The sequence below is a fragment of the Diorhabda carinulata genome, chromosome 2 (genome assembly GCF_026250575.1).
Source record: "Diorhabda carinulata isolate Delta chromosome 2, icDioCari1.1, whole genome shotgun sequence".
Classification (NCBI taxonomy): Eukaryota; Metazoa; Arthropoda; class Insecta; order Coleoptera; family Chrysomelidae; genus Diorhabda; species Diorhabda carinulata.
The window spans coordinates 32,951,607-32,974,270 of NC_079461.1; the positions used below are offsets into that span (position 1 = coordinate 32,951,607).

Below are 22,664 nucleotides of genomic sequence, written 5' to 3' on the forward strand. Positions count from 1 at the left end.
CAAACCATCATCGAGCTTCCGCTGTGTTTTAAAGTCGGGTTTACACATGGATCACTCTTCAATGCCACCCTTCCAAAAAAATCAGCTTCTCTCAATCTCTTTTTCATTGTAGAAGTACTCAAAAGCAGATCGAAAGATTCATTGATCTGAGCTGCATTCTCTGGGTCTGTGAGTCGTTCTGATCACTATAATACGTTTATCTTCAGCAGTTTTGGTTTTTCGAGGCCGCCCTGCATATTTTTTCACGTTCTAGTACGGTTGCTTTTGCCTGTACTATGAAAACTTGCGATTTATTTACGATAGTTACTGGGTTTTACCCATTTTTGAAGTTGAATTTGCACGTTCTTGCCTCTAACTGAGACTAAACTACAATCATAAACATCGAAGAAATAATTTACAGTTAAAGAATAATAAACATCGACTATGGCCTATAAAGATTGAATAAATAAGAAGTTATTAGTTTCCATATCAACAATAGTAAAGAACAATATGATTCGATGTTTTTTCTTGGGTTAAGAATCTCACCCTCCTTTATAAAACTTGGTGGATGAACCGAGTTTTCAATGTACGACATTTCTTATCAGATTTTTATACAACATGCAAAGTTGTTTATCGAAAATAAATTGGCCAACAAATTACATAAGCAAGCAAGAATATTTTATATCGCATTCGATTTGAAAGTTTTCTTATGAATTATTTATCAGAATTGACTTTGATACAAGTTATCTTTATCTATCTGAAATAAGGTTATCTTTCCTTTTGCCCGAAGAGATAACCGGTATACTTATAAAAACCATAGTTTGTTGATAAGGTGGATCGTTTAGACTGTAATGATTTAACGAATGTTTGATTGGTAAATATCCCAATTCGTTTAACCACTACCAAATCTGGACAAGTAGAGGCCTTTATTGAGGTTTTACATACTATTTCAGTTCAGTTTATCACAATGCTAACGCAGAAACTGATTCAAAGCTTACTTCGTCGTTCACAAGAAGCGTAATTAAACAAAATTGTTCATTTTTATTATTATCATCACTCAGGAATGTCTATATATAGACAAACCCCAATTTACGTGGTTTGATTCACAGCTCAACTTTTCACTATTCGAATGGAAGGTGATGAGTCCTCCTCCACTTCTAGTGGCTGGTCCACAAACTTTCCGGGCTAATACCCCAGCTCCATCGCCAGTTTCAATAAAAAACAACTCAGATTTTGCATCCACTGAAATGCCTGCACAAACCATCCAGGAACCTCCTCTATTTAACACTGCGCGAATCTCTCCAGGTCTTCTGTAGACTCGTCCTCTTCTATCACTACCAAACAGGCGCACTTTGCTTTCATTTCAGAAGAGAACTGATTCTCGTTGTTCGTCAGACCAATGAGCGCTTTCTCTGGCAAATCTGCAGGTAACCTTGACACTAGGTTACCTGCCTTAAGTCTTCTAACTGCCCAAGCTACTCCTAGCGTTTCTCTGAGCTAGTCATGGACTTAAAAACCAGTGAGAGCCCGATGTTACAGCGATGTACTAACAATTAATCGATCTTTTTCCTAGGATATTCACCTTTTCCTTCTGGAATCGCGTCTTCGACGAAAGTTACCAGTTTCTTTGTAATTCTGGAAACTGCAGACTGACTTATGTTCGATGCACTGGCCACTTCTCCCCGACTTGTCGCAATATGGTGACCGCTAGCGCAGCTTTATTACTTGTTGTGCATATTTTCAGTTAGAATTTTTGTTGACGACAACTCGATGAAGATGGTGCTAGAATCGAATGGTGGCTTAGAACGTCCACAATGACCCCTATAATCATCAGGAAGATTTATAACGGTTAAGACAGTTCCAAGAGAAGTGATTGTTAATTTTTTTGACAAAGTAAGCATCGGAGCTAGTATGAAGCAAGCGCATTTAAGATATAGCTAGGGTATGTCTTCAGGTCAATTGGGTACCTGGAATGGTGGCTTAGAACGTCCCCAATGGCCCCTATAATCATCAGGAAGATTTATAACGGTTAAGACAGTTTCAAGAGAAGTTATTGCAACTTTTTTTTGACAAATGATGCATCGGAGCTAGTATGAAGCAAGCGCATTGAAGATATAGTTAGGTATGTCTTCAGGTCAATTGGGTACCTGGTTTTATAGTCAGGTGAAGAAGGCGTTTGATTCGATTAGCGGCTGAGAAGATCGAAGCAACGTACGACTATAGAGAAAGAAAAGTTGAAAGAAGTTGTCAGAATAAGTTTAGAAAAATTTAAAGTAACAAATTTTGATATAAGTAAAAATCTTGTTGTATATTAGAAACTACGTTATGTTATACGTGGTAAAACAAAATCAGAATAACTGGACTAAAAGTAAAAAAACATATGGATCCTCTGTATATACATGCAGACTTGTAATTAATGACTCCGTTTTAGTCGTGTTATCGTCAAGTTTATTATCTATGCTTGATAAGATAATGATGTATTTTTGTACCAACTAGTTAAATAAAAGATATCGTTTTATCATCATTTGTGGCAGTTTTCATATATATATCATCTAGATATGTAAAACATATTTTATTTTAAACGAATTCTAATGTAGTTTTATTAAAATACTTCACGTATCGTCGTTTATTTTACAAAAATTTCTTTTAGTTAAGTACAGAATGTTTCAGAGGTAAATGTCATCTATCTCTTTGAAGTTGTCTTCAGTTCGGGTCTCAAGCCCGAACAAGGGTTGTTAAACTGCTCTGATGAGATATAATAACGTCGAAACTAGTTACAACCTCTCCTTCCGAGCCGTTGGGGATGTTAATATCGATATACATCACACTCTTCAGATGATTTGTAATTCAATATTCGTCGAGGCATTAACCAGGAAAGTAGTTTTCTTATTGGGAATGTGGCAATCAAACACCAAAGTTAACTAACTTTAATATATATTTCCAGCTTACTTACCAGAATACTTATTCATTCATCGTCTGGGAAATATTAATTCTAGTAAAAACATTTAAATTCGTGTGTTTCAAAATGACGTTTGATAGAAATATTTCTATCTATATGGAAAAATTGGAAAGGAAGAATGTACTGAAAGTAGTGTAAGCGTCGTCATAGTTGTTGTGGGACAAATTAGACAGGTAGGTCAGAAAGAAGTGTCTTGCATCCCCTTCAAATCTTACGGAATATACTGAAAAACGAATGGAACCAAATAGACGCTGATTATTTGCCGAAATTATTACAGAGAATGTCAAAATTGTACACTGAAATAATAAAAGCAATGAGGCCTGGGAAATTTTCATTTGTAATCGCTTTTGACTTAAACTGAGGTCGTCCAATAACATTTGGAAAAATATTTCGATGACATCGTTGGTTGTCGCATTTTTTGGCCTATCCGAACTTAAAATTTTCACTTATCAAATATAAACTATTATCAAATAGAAAATAAGCGTTCAAATTGGTTTGAAAAGTTGGTGAAAATCTCTCAGCGCACGCGCAAATGTATTTCCCAAATTATCTTTATAATATCTAACGTTATCAGGTTGATGTCGGAAACTTTTAAGACACCCCTGGTATTGTTAGACTTTAATTCATTAATCCTTTTATAAATATCGTTCCTGCACCGCTGTTTTGGTTCATTGAAATCCCTAAGGTCTGATAAGAACTAAACAGAGGGAGATACAGTGCAGACTACCACCCAGTCGAGAAAAATATCTAAGTAGAACTCGGAGAAACTTTGATTTCTGCGATAAACTACAACCATTTCTTTTGATTTTCCATCTCTTTTTAAAAGCACGAAATAGCACTAGTACGTGTTTCTATTTCGTTTTATTTTTTGTGTTATTATTGAGATAAATCTGAGATAAGGACAGCCAGTATAACAATTATAAAAATGATGTAATTTATACGTTAAAATTTATCAAACGATGATTATTGAAAATTGCTAAGAATGTTGGTTAATATTGCACTAATTTTTTGCAATAACATTCTCTCTCCAGTAAAAAATTTATGCGTTAAGATGATTTTGAAGATTAGCTTTATTGGAACGTCTACTATTTATAGTATACGTGCACTACGGCTCAAAATTTTTTACCCACCCTATGTTTTGCGACGGTGACGGCCAAATCTTCCCTTTTAGTACATTCTTCCTTCCCAATTCTTCCAAATATTCTTTGCACCGCTTCGAAGAATGCTTAGGAGCGTTATAGTGCTGGGAGATAGATTTTTTGCCAATTAAGCGCTGGATACCTTCTGTATCGAAAGTCTTACTTTCTCCAAAATAGCTTCAAACCATCATTAAACCCTCCCCGTGTTTTACAGTTCGATTTACGCATGGATCTAACATCGGTTTTACCTTTGACCTGCGCAAAAACTTTCTTCTCTTAATCCCAAAACCCTCATCACTCCATATAATTGTCTCCCACTCTTCGTCCAGTTCTTTGGTCCAATGCAACCACTCAATTTCATTTTGCGTCTTAAAAGAAGTTCACCCTTCCAAAAAAGTAAGCTTCTCTCAATTTCCTTTTCATTATAGAAGTCCTCAAAGGTAGATCCCTAGATTAATTGATCTGAGCTGCTATCTTTGGGCGAGGCCGCCTTGAACTTTTTCTGTTCCCAAAGCATCTGGTGGATGCATATTTTTTTACTTTGTAATCCAAGGTACGTCTTCAAATATTGTAGCAAACACTTTTTTGGTGCTTTTCCTGACCTTATCTTTTTATGGAACCAATTCTTCTTTGCTATGTTACTCCATGGAATCTCTTTTGGATGTCGTATCATATTTTCATCACCCTTTACAATTGATCGAATTATACTTTCTTGGTCCTCGTGGCAAAGCTTTAAAAATCGTTCGCAACATTTGGTTGCTTTTGCACTGCACTGAGAATTGGAGGCACCCGCCTTTGCACGAACTGTTGTCATATTTAAATGCTCATGTAGGATCCTTAGAACAGTTGCTTCTGAAATGTGATTCACAGATTCAACGTCACAGGATCTCCCTTCTAATTATTCTCGCCACTAGCAATAAACCAATTTTTAATTGTTAAAAATATGGGCTAGACTACCATATCATGCCGGCGACGGATGGTAGTGGTTTGGTATGTAAGATGAGATGAGCGTTGGGACTCTATATATGGAAAATAAACTTGCGGAAGCAGCTATATCAATCAGATTTTTTGACCATTATAATGTACTCTGGGCTTCTATAAAACTCAAAGTTTTCTGAGCATGCAAAATTCGAAAAATGTTAAAAATCTAAAATTATAATGAAATGTTCGAATATAAAAGGAAAAAAACAATTTTTAGGTTGAGTTAGGTTAGGTTAGTTTATGTTAAATTAGGTTAGGTTAAGTTACGTTAGGTTAGAGTAGGTTGGGCTCATTCTAGATGTCTTTTCAAACGATTGAGTTAGTTCAGGTTAGGTTAGAGTAACTTAGGCTCATTCTATATGTCTTTTCAAACGATTGGGTTAGGTTAGGTTAGGTTAGAGTAGGTTAGGCTCATTCTAGATGTCTTTTCAAACGATTGGGTTAGGTTAGGTTAGGTTAGAGTAGGTTAGGCTCATTCTAGATGTCTTTTCAAACGATTGAGTTAGTTCAGGTTAGGTTAGAGTAGGTTAGGCTCATTCTATATGTCTTTTCAAACGATTGGGTTAGGTTAGGTTAGGTTAGAGTAGGTTAGGCTTATTCTAGATGTCTTTTCAAACGATTGGGTTAGGTTAGGTTAGAGTAGATTAGGCTTATTCTAGATGTCTTTTCAAACGATTGAGTTAGTTCAGGTTAGGTTAGAGTAGGTTAGGCTCATTCTATATGTCTTTTCAAACGATTGGGTTAGGTTAGGTTAGGTTAGAGTAGGTTAGGCTCATTCTAGATGTCTTTTCAAACGATTGAGTTAGGTTAGGTTAGGTTAGAGTAGGTTAGGCTCATTCTAGATGTCTTTTCAAACGATTGAGTTAGTTCAGGTTAGGTTAGAGTAGGTTAGGCTCATTCTATATGTCTTTTCAAACGATTGGGTTAGGTTAGGTTAGGTTAGAGTAGGTTAGGCTCATTCTAGATGTCTTTTCAAACGATTGAGTTAGTTCAGGTTAGGTTAGAGTAGGTTAGGCTCATTCTATATGTCTTTTCAAACGATTGGGTTAGGTTAGGTTAGGTTAGAGTAGGTTAGGCTCATTCTAGATGTCTTTTCAAACGATTGGGTTAGGTTAGGTTAGGTTAGAGTAGGTTAGGCTCATTCTAGATGTCTTTTCAAACGATTGAGTTAGTTCAGGTTAGGTTAGAGTAGGTTAGGCTCATTCTATATGTCTTTTCAAACGATTGGGTTAGGTTAGGTTAGGTTAGAGTAGGTTAGGCTCATTCTAGATGTCTTTTCAAACGATTGGGTTAGTTTAGGTTAGGTTAGAGTAAGTTAGGCTCATTCTAGATGTCGTTTCAAACTCTCCGTGTTATTACAATCAATTTTTTTTTAAATTATACGCTCTTTATGCGATTTTCTCGTTTCAATTCTCCTTTTTGTCCAATTTAAGCTGTAGAATCAGTTTTTCAGACCTGTATCCCTTTTTTTTTCAGCAATGAATGGTTGCATGAGTCCTCACCTCCAACTCAACCTATATATCAAACCTCGTCACCGGTATGATCTTACCAATCTTACCAAAATATGGAGACAAGTCACCGCAAACAGCCTCCATTCTGGTTTTAATTTCTGTTGGTGTTAATCCAAATTTGTTTTGTCCTTTATGTCCTTTTGACAACATTGACAATAGAAAGACATAGTTTTTTCGTATAAAACTTATTGCCTCGTAGATTTCTTCTCCTCTTGGATCCGCAAACTTCTACGTTGAAAATATGCGTTTAGTTGATGATCGTCGAGACTTTTTGGAATTATCTAAAAATCTTTAATACGGCATTTGTTTTTTTTTAAAAGAACGTCACGTTTAAATGATATATAGTTATCTAAAAGTAACATATGTTTACTGAGTGATTTTCAGAACAGATACCTGTTGTTTTTAACTTTAATATTTTCCTAGATATTCGGTTTCTGTTCGATAAATGTCTACCGAATCTCACTCGAAGTGAATTTCTGTTCTTATGCTTTGAACGGGAAACATTCATGTTATCGCGATGATATTTCAAACAACAAAATAATGATAATAATGATTTAATAATATGATAATCGTTAGTTATGTTAATGAATGTTTAATAAACCGATTGTCTATTCTATTGCAATTAGTTGAGGATTAATAACGGACATAGTTCTTTATCTGATATATCTTCGATAATTTTCCAAACTTGATGCTTTGTTTACTTGGATATCGTGAAGTGAAAACAGTTTATTGAGTTATTGTTTAAACTAAAAAGATTAATTATTAATACAAAATTACATACTAGTACAACAAATTTTCTCACGAGTATATATAACTTATATTGTAACGTTTCGCTGGTAAAGAATCGCAGATAAAATTGTACAAGTTGAATTTAAACTTAAAACTTCATTACGCTAATTAACAATACTTCTTATAATTTATGTGTAACTTAATACGGACAGAATTGTTGCGTATCTTCCACATTCAACTAACTACTCTCTCACACACACACACGTCCGTTCCTCTAAGCATCCACCACCGGATAAATCCTTGGATGGATGCGAAGAAGTACATTCTACCACACCCTGTCATTTCGACATAACCTCGCGTCGCAATTTCGCTCGTAGACTCCTTCCTCTTCCCTGAGTTCTACGGGAGATTCTTGAGGTCTTATCTTTGTGTTAAGACTTAGCCCGTTGGCTATACACTCTTGTCTTCTTGGTTATCTGAATGTGTTATCGCTGCCTTGGGTAAACTCTTTCCAACTTTCTTCGGCAAGAAAAGATCTAATCCGAGTGGTCCTCCGACCTGCACTTGCTTATGAAGTGCTGAGTTATCGTATCGGGGGGTGTTTTCGTGTGGGTTAACTCGGAAAACGTACTTATTTAACTTAACCTATCGATCCTGTTGTGTTCTCGGCCTCCCGTGTTTCCTATAATCCTCTCTGGTGTACCTGATGAATTCCCTTAACTTCTCGTTAGGATGTGTTGCCAGCTCTTCGAATAGCTTCTCTGCCCTGTCGTCTATGATGTCCAATACTTTTTGCGATCCCGTTTCTCCGTATAATTCCTCGTTTCTCATTGGCCAGCGGACATTCAATACTTCTTTGTTTTGTACTTGTCTTTAGCTTGCATCTTCTATCGATTAATCCGCATAGTTTTGTTCTCGATTGTCTCACTTTGTCGAGAGTTTTTTTCACGTGTTCGTTGAGAATGAAACCTTGTTTTAAGGTTACCTCTAGGGATTTGGCCTTTTTTGCTCAGTCGATACCTTCATCGTTAATTTTTATATTCCGGTCCGGTCATTGGTTCCTTCTTTGTTTTGTAGAGAACGGCTTGGCTTTTTAATGTTTTGCACCATTCGTCTATCTCGTTTGCAACGGTTTGGACTCTATCATCTCCGTTTTTGGAATGCTATACTACGCTTTTTTCTTTAATCTTTCGTACCAAAGGGATGGTATCGTCTTCAATTAAATATTTCTAAAACCGTTTTCGGTACTTCAACTTCAGCGCCTCCAAAACTTCTTGGTCCATTGGCTGTAGTAAAGATGCAACATTTGATGGTAAAAGGCTGCTTTTAGCTCGCCGCTGGTAAGTTCAATCAAAAGGATAGTACGTGGGGTTAGATCATTTTCCTTACTAAACTGTTTAATAGAAAGCACCGATTGATCATGAAACCATTCTTTAAATAATTTGCCATCCATCCAGCCTCTTTTCTCATGTCTATAATAAACTGGAAGTGACCTTATGTTGACTTGTTTGAAGTCTCGAGGCTTTATGCATTTGGAGAGGAAGTTTTATGGTTACCGGCAGCATTAGAACACACCATTAATGCTACTCGGTCCTTAGTCATCTTAAACCCTGGAGCACGAGTTTCTGCTTTGGAAGCTAAGCTTTTTGTTAACAGAGCTCGAAAATTGAGGCCGGTTTCGTCGGCGTTAAAAATTTCTTGGGGCGAATAATTTCCTTTAACTATGAAATTGAAAAATGTAGCAACATGATCAGAAGAAAGCTGTTCTCGAGTTATAGTTCACTGGCGTATACCCTGGCGCTTTTTCCATCGGTTCAACCAACCAACTGTATAGCTTTTTCCTGAACAATAGGTCCACTTGAAGGTTTCCCTTTTTTCTTTCTTGGAAGAACCAAAGAAAAAAGTGCTTCGTCAACTTTGTTATACTGAGAGCGCCGCTGCCGATTTCCAAGAGTTGCCTCAGACGACGTTGTGCAAATAGAAGCTTCGCGCGGTTTTATTCCAGTCATATATTGTGGCTTTGCCAACGTTTAACTCTTTTGCTAGATTTGTGATACTGTGATATTAAAACGTTTAAAGGTTTCCAGTTTATTTTTAAGGGTTGAGGTGTTATGTTTACGTTCAGTCGCCGTTTCCTTTCACACTTCAAAACACTAATCTTTCAAACAATAAAAAAACAAACAAAAAACACTACAGTACTGTATTCTCACACTTGCACAACAAGCTCCAATCTAATCGCAGTACAAACAAAATCAGACTAGATTTAGGTTATGTTTGTTCTTGAGTTGGGGGTAAGTCATAGTGCGGTGGGTGGTGGTGGGGGGTACAGTCTCGGTTAGAAGTGCGTACAGTTCGCGCCCAGTATTGTCATGTATTCATATGGTGTCTGTAATGCTTGGTGCATTGAATTGCACCATTGAAACTGGATTTTGTGCATTATTTTCGATTATTTCAATTATTTCGGCTAATCCGAACAGTATTCGGTCCCAATTAGTTCGTATTAGCCGCACTTAACTGTACTTTGACAAAATAAGTAATTTGTTTTGTCTATATGAATTAAATTGATATTTGAGATGTAAGTTAGACATTTTATTCTCTCATATGTTGAGTCACGACCTGGTCTAAAACTATATTGGTTGTGTGTATTCGAATGTGGAGTGTTCAACGTTGAGATTTCCTCGGCGATGAGGTCCGATACCGCTTAAGAATTATTGAAGAGTTCTTCTCCGCATGGAGAAAGAGAGAATAGCGACAGCCGGTTCGTGTCAGATAACAAGTTGTCTTGGCAGAAACAACACGAGAATAAGAATCCAGACATGCCCGCTTACAAGACCTAATACAAACAACATCACTATATAAATTTTATAACGTATAAAGTAGTTTCAAATTTTTACGATTTTTAATTAATTCCGTCAACTGAATAAGATAATTATTATTTTATTTCAACTCAATTCAATAAGTACATTCTTTACCTTACAGCTACAACTATTTTAGTAGTAAAGTGGATGAAGGTAGGGTAAATCGAGGACAATCGGGGCATAATTAATTTAGTATTCGAAATAACTTAAACAAACTCACATAGTTTCTCTTGGAACAACCCTGATCTCGCGGCACTTCATAGGACCATATTTAATGATCCTAATCACCCCTAAATCATGATTCTCTGTATCAACGTTTCTAAAACAAAAGTTTCATCCATATCCTTTATGCCCTTGTTGAGTCATATTTCCGATATGCCCTTTCCTTCTGGAGTATTCAATTTGAACGCATCTTCAAACTACAAAAGAGAGCTGTTAGATATTTACTCGGACTAAATAGCTAGGACTTTGAATTCGTTTGCTTAGCCAATTTAAGGACGTTACACGGCTATCCACTTAGGAACGCGGAGCTCGACCTTTACCTACCTACTACACGTTCAGAATTAGTTAAGGGCTCAATATTTTACAATGTAAAAAATGCCCAATCACTTGCCAATTGAAATCAAATCGATATCATCTTTTCCCGCAATAATTTGAGGGTATATTTACTGGAAAGTGCCTTTTACTCTGTAAATGACTAATAATGATAATATTTAATTCTGGACATTTTGCATACTGGTTTAATTTTTGCTATGGACTCATACACAACTTATATACTAATTATTACTTATTACTATTACCTATAATTATGTTATTCATTGTGGTTTTTTTTCTGTTTTTAAAGCAATTCTATCATTCTTTTTTCATTGAAATATTTTCAGGGTCTGTTAAAACAGCAGTGAGCTGCTTACTGCGTTTTCTTGTAGATTCAACAGCACATATGTAATCCAACATTTTTCATTAGCGGTGTTGGGATTATGAATTAACGGTGTTTTTATAAAAAAGATCTAAAATACATTATTAACTGAAGGATTATTTCATTTATATTAGAGTTTCAGAGATATACAATCTTACAATGTTAAGGATCGGAGAGAAATAAACTACCTACTACTTAACTTAATATATTTTGGGTTTGTTTTATCGATTTTATATTTAAACTTATACTTATATATTATTTAACAAAGTTAAAAATATTTTGAAATAAAAAACTTTACGTCCAAAATTATATTACAAAAGTATAATATCTTAACAGAGAAGAATTTTTGGATTGAATATTCCCGCAGGTGGGATCTTGTAGAAGAGAAACGGATGCATATTAACAACTTGGCTATTGAAGTCAACTGCAGTCTTTGTAGAGGTTTGTTCACGTCCACGTCTGTTAGATAAGTAAAATCTAGAATGACTGAGGGATCGAACCGAACTACACCCGTTGAAAGATAATACTTCGTTTTTTATAGTAGCAGATTTCTCCCATGCAGTAACCAGTAGGTAAATGTCCGAATTGTAATCTGTTAATTCGTCGTTGGAATTTGGCCCTTGAAAATAAATTACAGGCTTCCTAACAGAATTATTTTAATGCCTTGAAGAAATATCTGTCTAATGACTTAAAAAAATTGAGTGGTATAAAAATAGTTTCTTTTTTGTTGTTTTGTTTTAGAAATAAGATTTTAGTGACCCATTACGTTCTGATTTTGCCCCATTGAAGGCGTGAGACCTAAAGCAGAATATTCAACAGTCCACTAAAACCACATTAGATGGAAAACGCTTTATTCGCAATCAATTTGCGATTCAATAGAAATAAATCAATAAAATAGAGCTGGTCGAAGTTTCAAATTAAATTTCAAGCTTTATTGATTCACATTGAAGTAACGTAATTAAACATTACAATGCCTACAGGTAGATAAAGTCAAAACTATTAAGGCATCGTTTTTATCAAATCATTTTATCCTGCCATTACTAAATTAGACTGCTGGCCGTTGGCGTCTTATAAATCTGACAATAAATCAGAAAGTTAACAAGACGAACATTCAATCTGGGTTCATGAAGTGCGAGCCCCGCCCATGGAGCACGTTTCGTCCGGTAAACGCCCATCTGGCATCATATGGTATGATAACTTGGTTGGGGCTCTCTCTTTCGATTTCAAACAGATACATACAGGTACGGGGCATGTATTGTTACAGTAAAAATATTTACCCAGCAATTATTAGTACTCCTTCACATCCTCCTTTTAAACGATACCAAATGAACCATTTCCGAGAAATTATCTTTGTGCGGGAGATAAAGGTTCGTCTCGGAAGGGTATTTAATGAGCTTTTTAGAATTTTCAATCACGAAATTTGATAATCATGAAGATTAAATAGAACATATGCCATATTTACCGTATACGACGAACTTTAAGGATTAGATTCTTTCTTACCTCAAATCTAATCCTTTTTCAATCGATATTTATATTTTATACCAAAATACAATTGAGATCTATTTGCAAAAATACGTTTGAAATCCCAATATTCTGATTAGTCGAGCTTAAAAGTTCTACATTGAAGAAACTCGAAGACACCATCAGATAAACGCAACTGAAGCCCGACCACCGTACCAAAAAAGCTTTCCGAACCGAAAGTTATCGGAAAATGTGATTATTAAGTAACGAGTCTGTAAACAAACCAGGGTAACTGCTGCTTGTGCTAGGACCGGTAGCTCAAAGTTAGCTGCCTTAATAAGTCTCCTTCTAATTGTCCAGCCAATTACAGTCACTCCTCGCGTTTATCCAAGCACTTGTCGAACTTGAACACCAGAGAGGGCCTGATGTTCTTTCGGATACGCACCTTTGTTTTCTGGAATAGCATTTTCGATGAAAGTTACCAGACTGACTCATATTCTGGTCTTATCGCAAGAGGGTGACCGCTTGAGCACCTTTATGTCTTGTTGTGGTCATCTTCAAGTAGAATTCTTGTTTGTTGATAACGGAGATGTGTATCGGTTGAGGTGCGATGGCTAACTGATAGTGGTGGATAACCTTTCAGTTACCCCTAATTATCACTATTATTAACAAACCTAAGAAAGGTGATTACTGATCATAAGATCATCACATATTGTTGTACTGTGGGAGCAAGAAACGTTAAAATATTTTAATGATAGTGGAATTAGCTAAAGAGGAATTGCTCGAAACGAGTCTCGCCATCGTACTCATTTCGAAACTTGTTTCGCGAATATGTGTCGAAGTGAGCCAACGCCAGTTGGTTTTAGATCGCGCATGAAAGTGCTTCGATTGCTGCCGATTACAGCTTTGCGTCAGGCCTATACTTATTTGGGAAAGAAAGGTCAAATATTTCCCGTAGTGGAAAGAGTTATCACAGACAGATAGATTTCAAATGCATCCTCATGCATTTCACAAATGTAATGTGAGATCTTTGTGTTCAGTATAATGTTTACTTTGTAGAATTTCACCAATGCCTTTGCTAATCCAATTCTTGTCTGTATGAAGCCACAGATCGTCCGAATCTTCTGACCGTAATCTGAACAGTCCCTTTCGAAGTGCATGCGATCTAAGTTCTTCCTACTCTCCACAGAATTACTGCTGGTGTATTATACATTGATAAGACACAAATCTGAGTATGTCACTATCATAACGAAACAGAAACCATTCTGCACGTCTACCTTTGCGAGAAAACTCGGAAAAGCATTCTACTTCATTTATCTACCGATTTTCCACATTAAAGTTGATTTTCGTAATATAGCATTTAATTTTCCGCTTATTGTTTGTTCAGCCTGCTAACTTTAGTGATATATGTGTTTTGGTGTATATAAAAACAGTCAAAATATGTAAAGTATCGTTTTTACATAGCAAGTGATTCAATTGAGAATAATATGTGAACGGACCCTGTATAAAATGGAACATGTGCGGCCCAACAGGAATGTGTGATGTGAAACAATTAGTTTCGCGTTGACAAGAACAGCCCGAGTAGAGGAGGATAACTTAGAGTTTTGTCTCGAGCGAGATTAACAGCCTATAGAATTTGTAGAAGCAGCGGTAGTAAAAAACTAAGAAATACGCGATACCGTGTCTTTAACTGACGTTTCATTAGCTGCCGCTAATCGACTGTTGGTTAACTGCCAGAGAATCCAATGCGACATTCATTTTCCTTCAATTAATTATGTCTGAAATATTTACGGTAATTTTGCGTAGAGTTTGCACATTAGGGCACGTGAATTGCATATCCGACAACGTGATTTATATAACGTCTATTCTTATGTAATAAAACCTAAGGCTCTAGGCCCTATATAGTAAATAGAGCGCGGTCTCAAAAATCTTTATGCACGATTCGATTACAAACTTTACACAAAGTTTGAACTTGTTGCTTCTTCCATCCATCTTATCTATAAAAACTTTTGACTAAAGGAAGATTAACACCAATACAAGTAAAAAACAGAATGGAAGCTGTTTACAAATTGGTGACTACTCCAGAAAACATTAAATTACCCATTGGGGAAAGTTCCAAGGGTCCAAGCTTATCCCAACTATGTAGAACCCTGGACCAAGCTTGTTAGCCAGGCTTGGCCCAGTCTTGGTAAAACACTATCTTTGAACTCGAAGATATGCATCAGACATGGTTACTTTTAGCAGTAATAAATAATAATAAATGTGATAAGAAACACACACACTGAATAAACTAGAGATCGGATTGATGAGACCCATAATAAAAACATGGGTCCCCAATGAATGGCCAAGGCTGGGTTAACCGGGATCGGCTCAACCTTGGCCTAATCCTGGATTGTAAATGAATGGTCAATGCTGGGATATCCAGGCTTGGCCCAAGCTTGGGTAATCATTGGTATGGCCGAAGCTGAGTTAAGTCGCCTGGCCAATACAGGCTTCCCAGGACTGGCCCCTTTGTCAACTCTGAGGTTTTCTGTATAGGTAATGGAAGAAATTCTGTGACCGCCGCTTAAAAATAGAAGAAATAGCTGTACAGACTGGTATTTGCATACCAAATGTTCTAACGATCCCAAATAGGCATTTAAATATGATAAAAATTCGTGCAAGGCGGCTAAGGTGCTTCAAATTCTCAGGGCAGTGCAAAAGCAACCTAGAATGTTGCTAGCGATTTTTACAACTCTGTCGCGAGGAGTAAGAAAGTTTATCCCGATCAATTGAAACGGGTGATGAAACTTGTGATGATCTGACAACCCAAGTTAATTCTATGGAGTGGCATTGAAAGAACGTCAAAAAATTGATTGCTACAATACTTTGGGTATGCGAAGGTATCTTTTGGACTGACTAAACACATTTGTCAAAATCTTTAAGCTCTGTTTAGTTCTTCTTCCTCTATTCTTTTTACTATAAATCTCCATCCGTTTCTGTCCTCTTATCATTCCATTTTCTTCTCGAACCGCCTCTTCATCTAATTCCCCGTCCCTCCATTCGTGCTCTCTTGACAATTCTGTTTGTATACATTCTGCACGCATGACCCAACCATTTCTTCTTCTCCTCCATTGTTAATTTTCACACCCTCCAGTATTTTCCTTTCTCAAACTTCTATTTTTTCAGCACACTTCTTGGTTAGCAATCAGGATTCACATCTATACAGTACAGTCGGCCTTTGGAGATTGCTTTTGTTTTAAGAATATTATTCAAGGACCTCATTATTCTATTACCCTTTGGTACCCGATTTTCTAGCTCTTTCAGTTCATATTCCGTATTCATAACCTAGATAATCGAAGGACTCAACCTTTTCATAATGATATTCCTCGTTTTCGGTTCTGAGAGGTCTGTTTTCAACCTGATTCTTTCTTTGCTGTTGTTTTCGCTATTCACTCAGGCCAAATCTTTTTGATTCCTTGTCCAGTTGCTAAAATTTGATGCTTCCGGAGATAGATCAAACCTTGTGTCTTGTGATGATTACCTCTAATGTTAAAACGTAAAGTTTCACCTTTATTATAAGTTTTCTGAGGACTCTTAAGCCTCATACAACTTTGTCTTCTCTATTGTATCGTAAGCTTGTTCATAATAATCCATGAATATTAGATAAAGTTCTAGATTTTGGTCTTGATTTTTGCTATGAATTGTTTTTAAAGTAAAAATCTGGTAAATCTACTGCGATATTCACCGACTTCTTGGATATTAATTGATCCCAGTTCATTTCTTATTATCCTGGACAAAACTTTGTGCTCAATACTTGTATATTCTTTGAAATATAAATATTGTTGTGTACCTGTAAGGTGGGCTAAAACTATTGACCGGTAGTTTATGTTTGATTTGGCTTTTGATTGCATTGCTGTTTTCTTTCTTTCTTTCTTTCTCTTTACGTGCTTTTTATAGGAGCATTGTGAGAATATCTAATCAAAAATCCAACCTAGATCATTGAGATCCCCACGGCATTCCAAAATCTCAAGCTCAACGCAGCTTATTGATCACTATCTCTGATAGTCGAAAGAGGAGATCAGCTCCATCACGGAAACCTCGAGAAAAAGTATTTTCAGACGGATTAAAGAAGTTGGACCTTTGCTGAGTGAGGTGTTGAAATTTGTAACACGAGATCTGGCTATTAAGCAGTGCTGGAAGTCTTCTTTGGTGAGTGTCTTTAGGAGCTCTGCCGTTTTTTGCTTTATCGCTTCCATCGACTCCAAATCGGGTCCCTTTCAAAGCAGATCTTTTTCTAATATTTCAAGGAAATCTGAGCAGACCCGTTGACGCAAGAGCTTTTGGTCGGGAGTCAGATTTTTGGCACCAACATGCGCTATTTGGTTGTTTTTGGTCACTGATTTCGAAGTTGAAATAATCACAGGGCGATCTGGGCGCTGGTCATCTTCTTTGCTCTCTCAGCCGTCACTAAAGCGCTTACACTTCTCAAAAACACGCGCCCGAGATAGAGAATTGTCCCCATATGCCTCTAGCAACAATTTATAGCACTTAGCCGGAGTTTTTTTCAATTTAACGCGATATTTGAGATTGATACGTTGTTTTTGATGTTTTTTGGCACGAGAAAAAAACACGTTCGTTTCAAACAGCTACTGCACAAATACTAAAATAGTGACGGAAACGTGTTTTTGGGACGTGTATAGACAAGATATCTAGATACCCAACGCACTACTCGTTTTTTACCCCACTTGCTAGGGCGCCCTCTAGGCGCGCAGTCTCGTTATTCAATAATCAGACCTCGTAGCTTAAAAGTATTAACCTGAGTCGAAATAAAAAAATATTTAATTTGTGAAACCAAGTTTTTACCGTTTCAAATTTTAATGATTGCGCCCCTGTTTAAGATCGAACTAAAAACGTTGAAGCAATAAGTATAATAAATACGTACAATCAGTAAAAGATTAAAAATAATTTTTATCTTAATGGAATTTACAAAAACCGTTCGCCATGAAACAATTTTAACAACTCTAAAAATATAAATTCGTTCGTGATTATTGGTGTAGTTTCTGTTGAATGTTATCGACAATATCTATCTTTAAATTGGAATTTCAAGTAACAACACAAAAATAATTTATTTTTATTCGATATTGGTAATGGTTAATGAATTTCTTCATAAAATAATGAGTAACGACTTTGTTTTCACATTACTTAACTTAAATTGCGGGAAATTTCGTATGCTAATAAGCAGTGACCATAGTTTTTGTTCATACTGTTGCCGTTGGCAACACTGATTGTTTCTGTCAGTGATATTTCCGATAGAAACTTCACTTTATACAACATAACCTCAAACACTGTATTTGATTGAAAATTGCAGTTCTTAACTCAAAACGTGTACGAGTTGATACTTAAGTTTTTAGATAGATAAATAAAAACAAATATTCATAATTGGATATGGCTTTATTGATTATTGTCGAAGCATTAACTGCTTCGAAGTATGTCACAAGACGATCTTGCAATATCAGTTTAGGCACTGTGACTCGAGGTGGTACTTTATTACACTTTCGGTGCTGTTGGTTTAATCCACATCGAAAGTCATAGAAAATAATCGGTTGAAAATTATCGTGATTTAATTCTATTTTTAGACAAAGATGAATGTTTGAAGTATCTGTAAACAACTCAAATAGCACTAGGATGATAACACGTTCTGAGTATTAAAAATGTCAAAAATTATTATGGTACTGTCAGATTGGACATATTCTTATCAGTGTTGCCATATTTCAATACTTGAGTAGCAAAGTTCGTACCAACACGATTGTTTTCTGTGGCGCCGGTTGTGATATCCACATATTAGATGTGATCGGTCAATTTTGCTGGAAACGACATCAAACTATTAGTATTATTTCCATTATCTGCTTCAATATCGTATCAACATTATTAATAATTATAATCAGTTCAATGAACTAAACGAAGAACTTAATCGCGTCATGTGATAGGTATTATTATTATTATCAGTATTATTTTTCTTTTATTTCTAATTGCCACATCTAATACTGATAAATTCGATTCCATATCAAATATATGTATTCTTAAATCAAAATAATATCGGAAATATATTTTAAATAATCATTTAAATATAATTGGTTATTGAAATTATATCTTTGAACTTTGATTAATCAAGATACTGATATTATTATCACGATGTTTTCTCTTAAATAACTGTTTTTGATATTTGATCTAATTCAATAAGTGTTTTTGTTTTCGACGATTAGAAGGACGTAAGCAAATTAAACTAAATCTTTAATTTCATATATTCTACGTACGTTTTATGAATAAGAAGTCATAAGTCTTTATATATATATATATGAATATATTAGAGTAGAGTACACTTTGGTGTTTAATTTTTCCACAATCCCACTACCAAAACCTTCTTATATACAGATATCGGCCACAAATGTGGATTAAGAGGAAAAAATGCAGCGTCAAAAAGAAATTATAAAAGGGATTCGAAAAACAATGTAGGAATTTCACTTTATTCTTCAATTGCAGTTCGTAGGTCGTGGTCTTCTTGCAAAAACGCGATCCTTGAGAAGGTTCTACAAGAAGAAATCGCAGCATGAAACGACGGATGTTGAATCGTTGTCCATTTGTCCAAATAAATCTTCGAGCATCTCCAGACAATTTGATTCTTAGAAAACTACGGACTCACGAGAACTTCCGCATAGATATTTGCCCCCACACACACATACCCCAGGTTTTTTCAAAGAAGACGTGAGGATTCTAGTCCTTTCACTACACGCAGTACTGAGGATCATCCTGATTCCAGGTACAACTCGCGAAATTCAAATGGTAGCTATTTCTTCATTTGCAAAAAGTGATCCGATTCCGTTGTTTCAATCTACCTATTTCCTACTACAGTGTCGATAGAAGATGTGCAAGCTGGGCATTTCAAAAGATCGCGTGGATCATATCCTGCATGGACAGTATACACCAAAGACCGAACTCCAAAGAAGATGATAGCTACCGTTTTCTGTGATTCACAAGGTGTGATTTACATGGAAAACCTGGAGAATGGCAAAACGGTCATAGAGTTAATTCGACGCCGAATTAAAGAAAAAACGTTTTCAAAGTGGGCTTTGAAAAGCTGCTCCTTTCATCGTATTCTCCAGATTTGACCCCGTGCGACTCTTTTTTGTTACCAAATTGGAAAAAGTCACTCTCCGGATAGAAATTTGAGTCTTAATTTACACAACGGAGGCCCATTTCTCAGACCTCAAGAAGAGTTAAAGAAATTGGAGTCAAGTGTATCGAAAGAGACTGAATTGAAAAATTAATCACCAAACTACAAAAGCTGCTGGGAGTTTCTTTGTGTAATTCACTAGACAATGAATATCAGTTATTGTCCTTAGTTTGTAAGTGCTTGATGAAAAAAGTTTCCTTAGTTTTTTTGTGATCATCATTTGATGGCTTTTTGGAAGACCTATAAAAGTTTGTGGTACTACATTTCCTCGCCAGGGGATCAGCTTGTCTATTGCCGTGTACTCCGGTGTAGCTAGAGTAACTTAAATCTTTGGTCGCAGCTAGTTTTCACTTAATTTTATAAGAATCAAATGCTTGGAGGGTTTTTTTGCTATCTGATCGATTAGATATCTTTGCACATGGGTATTTTGTATTGTATTTTTTCCTGTAAACCCAGCATGTGGACCAGCATATTAGTGGACCCTCTTTTAAAGTGCTTAGATGCCCAGTTATGCCAACAGTCTTCATTATCTGCCGTTTGTATGCTTTCATTGCCAAGAGGGCAATTATAAGATGATTTTTGCTGCAGCCGTGGGACATGATCGTGGCAATCCTTTCATTGCAAGGCAAGCCGCTTCTGGTTGGGTTTTAGGAAATATGTTGATTATTTTTTGTGTTGTCTTATTTCTTTGTAATCGTAGCATTTTTTCTATATGTTTAGGATGTAAAAACGAATTTCTCGTCTCTATAAATATATTCGTAAAATAAAACTAGAGTTTTGTTGAGAAAGAAATAGATAAAGCTCGACAATGAACGTTCTTTCCAATCCTATAAAGAGAAAGCGATTTCTATAACGTACGCGTTCTAAAACAGAAACTGATGGTGTGTATTCGAGTAGAGGGACTTCCGAAGAATAGAACCGTCAAAAGATAAGTGGCGAAGTAATAGTTCAATGTTACATACATGTTGCATATCTGTTGCACGTATATTTATACAATGCACTTGATGGAGCTACCATTTATTTTGGGAATAATAATATTTGGCGTGATAAACATCCATTTTGATCTTGACTACAAAAGGATGACACATCATTTGATTTCTAATTGTATGAGAATTCGATTGTCTCTACACGCTAGCCTTGATATAACTCATTCTAACAATTAAAGAAAAATCCGATATTAGAACTCGTATAAATAAGGCATTCAAGAAATGCCGAACTTTGGAAGTCGACATAATTTTGTCAACAAGTATTTTTGGTCGAAATAAAAATTATACAAGTGGAACAGCCAAATGGAAGTAATTCGACTTAAGTTTTGAGATATGGCAACACTGTTTTCAATATGTCAAATCTGACATTACCTTTATAAAGTGTGACATGGTGAACGTACTCAGAACGTGCTATTTGATTTGTTTGCAGATACTTGAAACAATTACTTTGGTCAAAAAATGGATTTGAATCTCGATTTCGTCCGATGATTTTCTGTAACTGCTGAACAATTTAATCGCGCTCTACAAGATCGTCAGTCCAGTTCCCAGAGGATTCCACCTTACAAAATGTGGAGTAGAAGATTTTATTTTTCTATTTCGTTTTAATGAGTTTGAAAAGTAAAATATCAAAAATGTGACTAAATCTGGGCTCGGCACAACCTTTGGCAGCCGACATTTTTCGGTTTTTTCCAAATATCTCGAAAAGGAGTGGTTCTAGCAAAAAACAGTCCCCATACAAAGTTGTAGAGTATTAAATTCCCTACAAATTCCGTAGTTAACTTTTCCTTCTACGACCAATAAGTAGCGAGCTACAGCATCTCAAAAATGGACCGCTTTTCTCAAAATGGTAAAAAAGCCAAGTAACGCCTTCTTTTGTGTGTGTTTTTGCATTCTTTGATTCTATTTTTGACGAATAAGTTTCTCCAGAACCACCCTCTGCAAACCACCCCTACCAAATTGATAACTGACGAGGAATGAGTACGCATACCCTCGTTGCCAACTCATCTCCACGAAGTTCGGCTTGTGTTATGACACTTTTCTTCAGGCTTTCGTGATTTTTCATACCAACTGGCTTTCCACAAAACATGCAGTGAAGTTTAAAGGAAAATGACTCACTTTTTGAACTTTCGGAACCGTACCACTTGAACACCCTTGCTTAGACTCCTCGATGTATTGCAAAAAGCAGTTATGGTGGACAGTCCCTTGTGTTTTGTACTTCAAAAAATGCTGGCGCGTCTTGTCCTTCCTCCTCCCAAACTTTTGTATTTCACCTTCACTTAACGATTTATCGCACACGAAACACTTAGATGTATTTGAAAGAATGGGGGGCTAAGGGGGCTAATCCTAATTTTACTTTTGGAGAACCTTATTCGACAAAAATCTAAGTCAAAAATAGAATCAAAGAATGCAATAACACACACAAAAGAAGGTGTTACTCGGCTTTTTTACCATTTTGAGAAAAGTGGTCTATCTTTGAGATGCTGTAGATCGCTCCCTATTGGTCGTAGAAGAAAAAGGTGGCAATGAAATTTGTAGGGAATTTAATGCTCTACAACTTAGTATAGGAACTGTTTTTCGCTAGAACCACTCCTTTTCGAGATATTTGGAAAAAACCGAAAAATGTCGGCTACCAAAAGTGGTGCCGAGCCCAGATTTAGTCACATTTTTGATATTTTACTTTTCAAACTCATTAAAACGAAATAGAAAAATAAAATCTTCTACCCCACCTTTTGTAAGGTGAAATCCTCTGGGAACTGGACTGACGATCTTGTAGAGCACGATTAAATAGTTCAGCAGTTACAGAAAATCATCGGAAGAAAATGTTCCAGATTCAAATCCATTTTTTGACCAAAGTAATTGTTTCAAGTATCCAAACAAATCAAATAGCACGTTCTGAGTACGTTCATGAAATTTGTAGGGAATTTAATGCTC

General features: G+C 36.0%; 1 protein-coding gene and 1 long non-coding RNA gene across 2 annotated transcripts in view; both read left to right on the plus strand.

Annotated features, from left to right (window-relative positions):
- Positions 1-22,664, plus strand: part of LOC130890771 (zinc finger protein ush) — a 181,244-nt gene that overhangs the window by 3,453 nt on the left and 155,127 nt on the right. The window lies entirely within an intron of this gene.
- Positions 1,306-2,212, plus strand: LOC130890772 (uncharacterized). The gene is made up of 2 exons (XR_009058785.1): positions 1,306-1,921; positions 2,102-2,212. It is a non-coding gene; the product is annotated as an uncharacterized LOC130890772 (long non-coding RNA).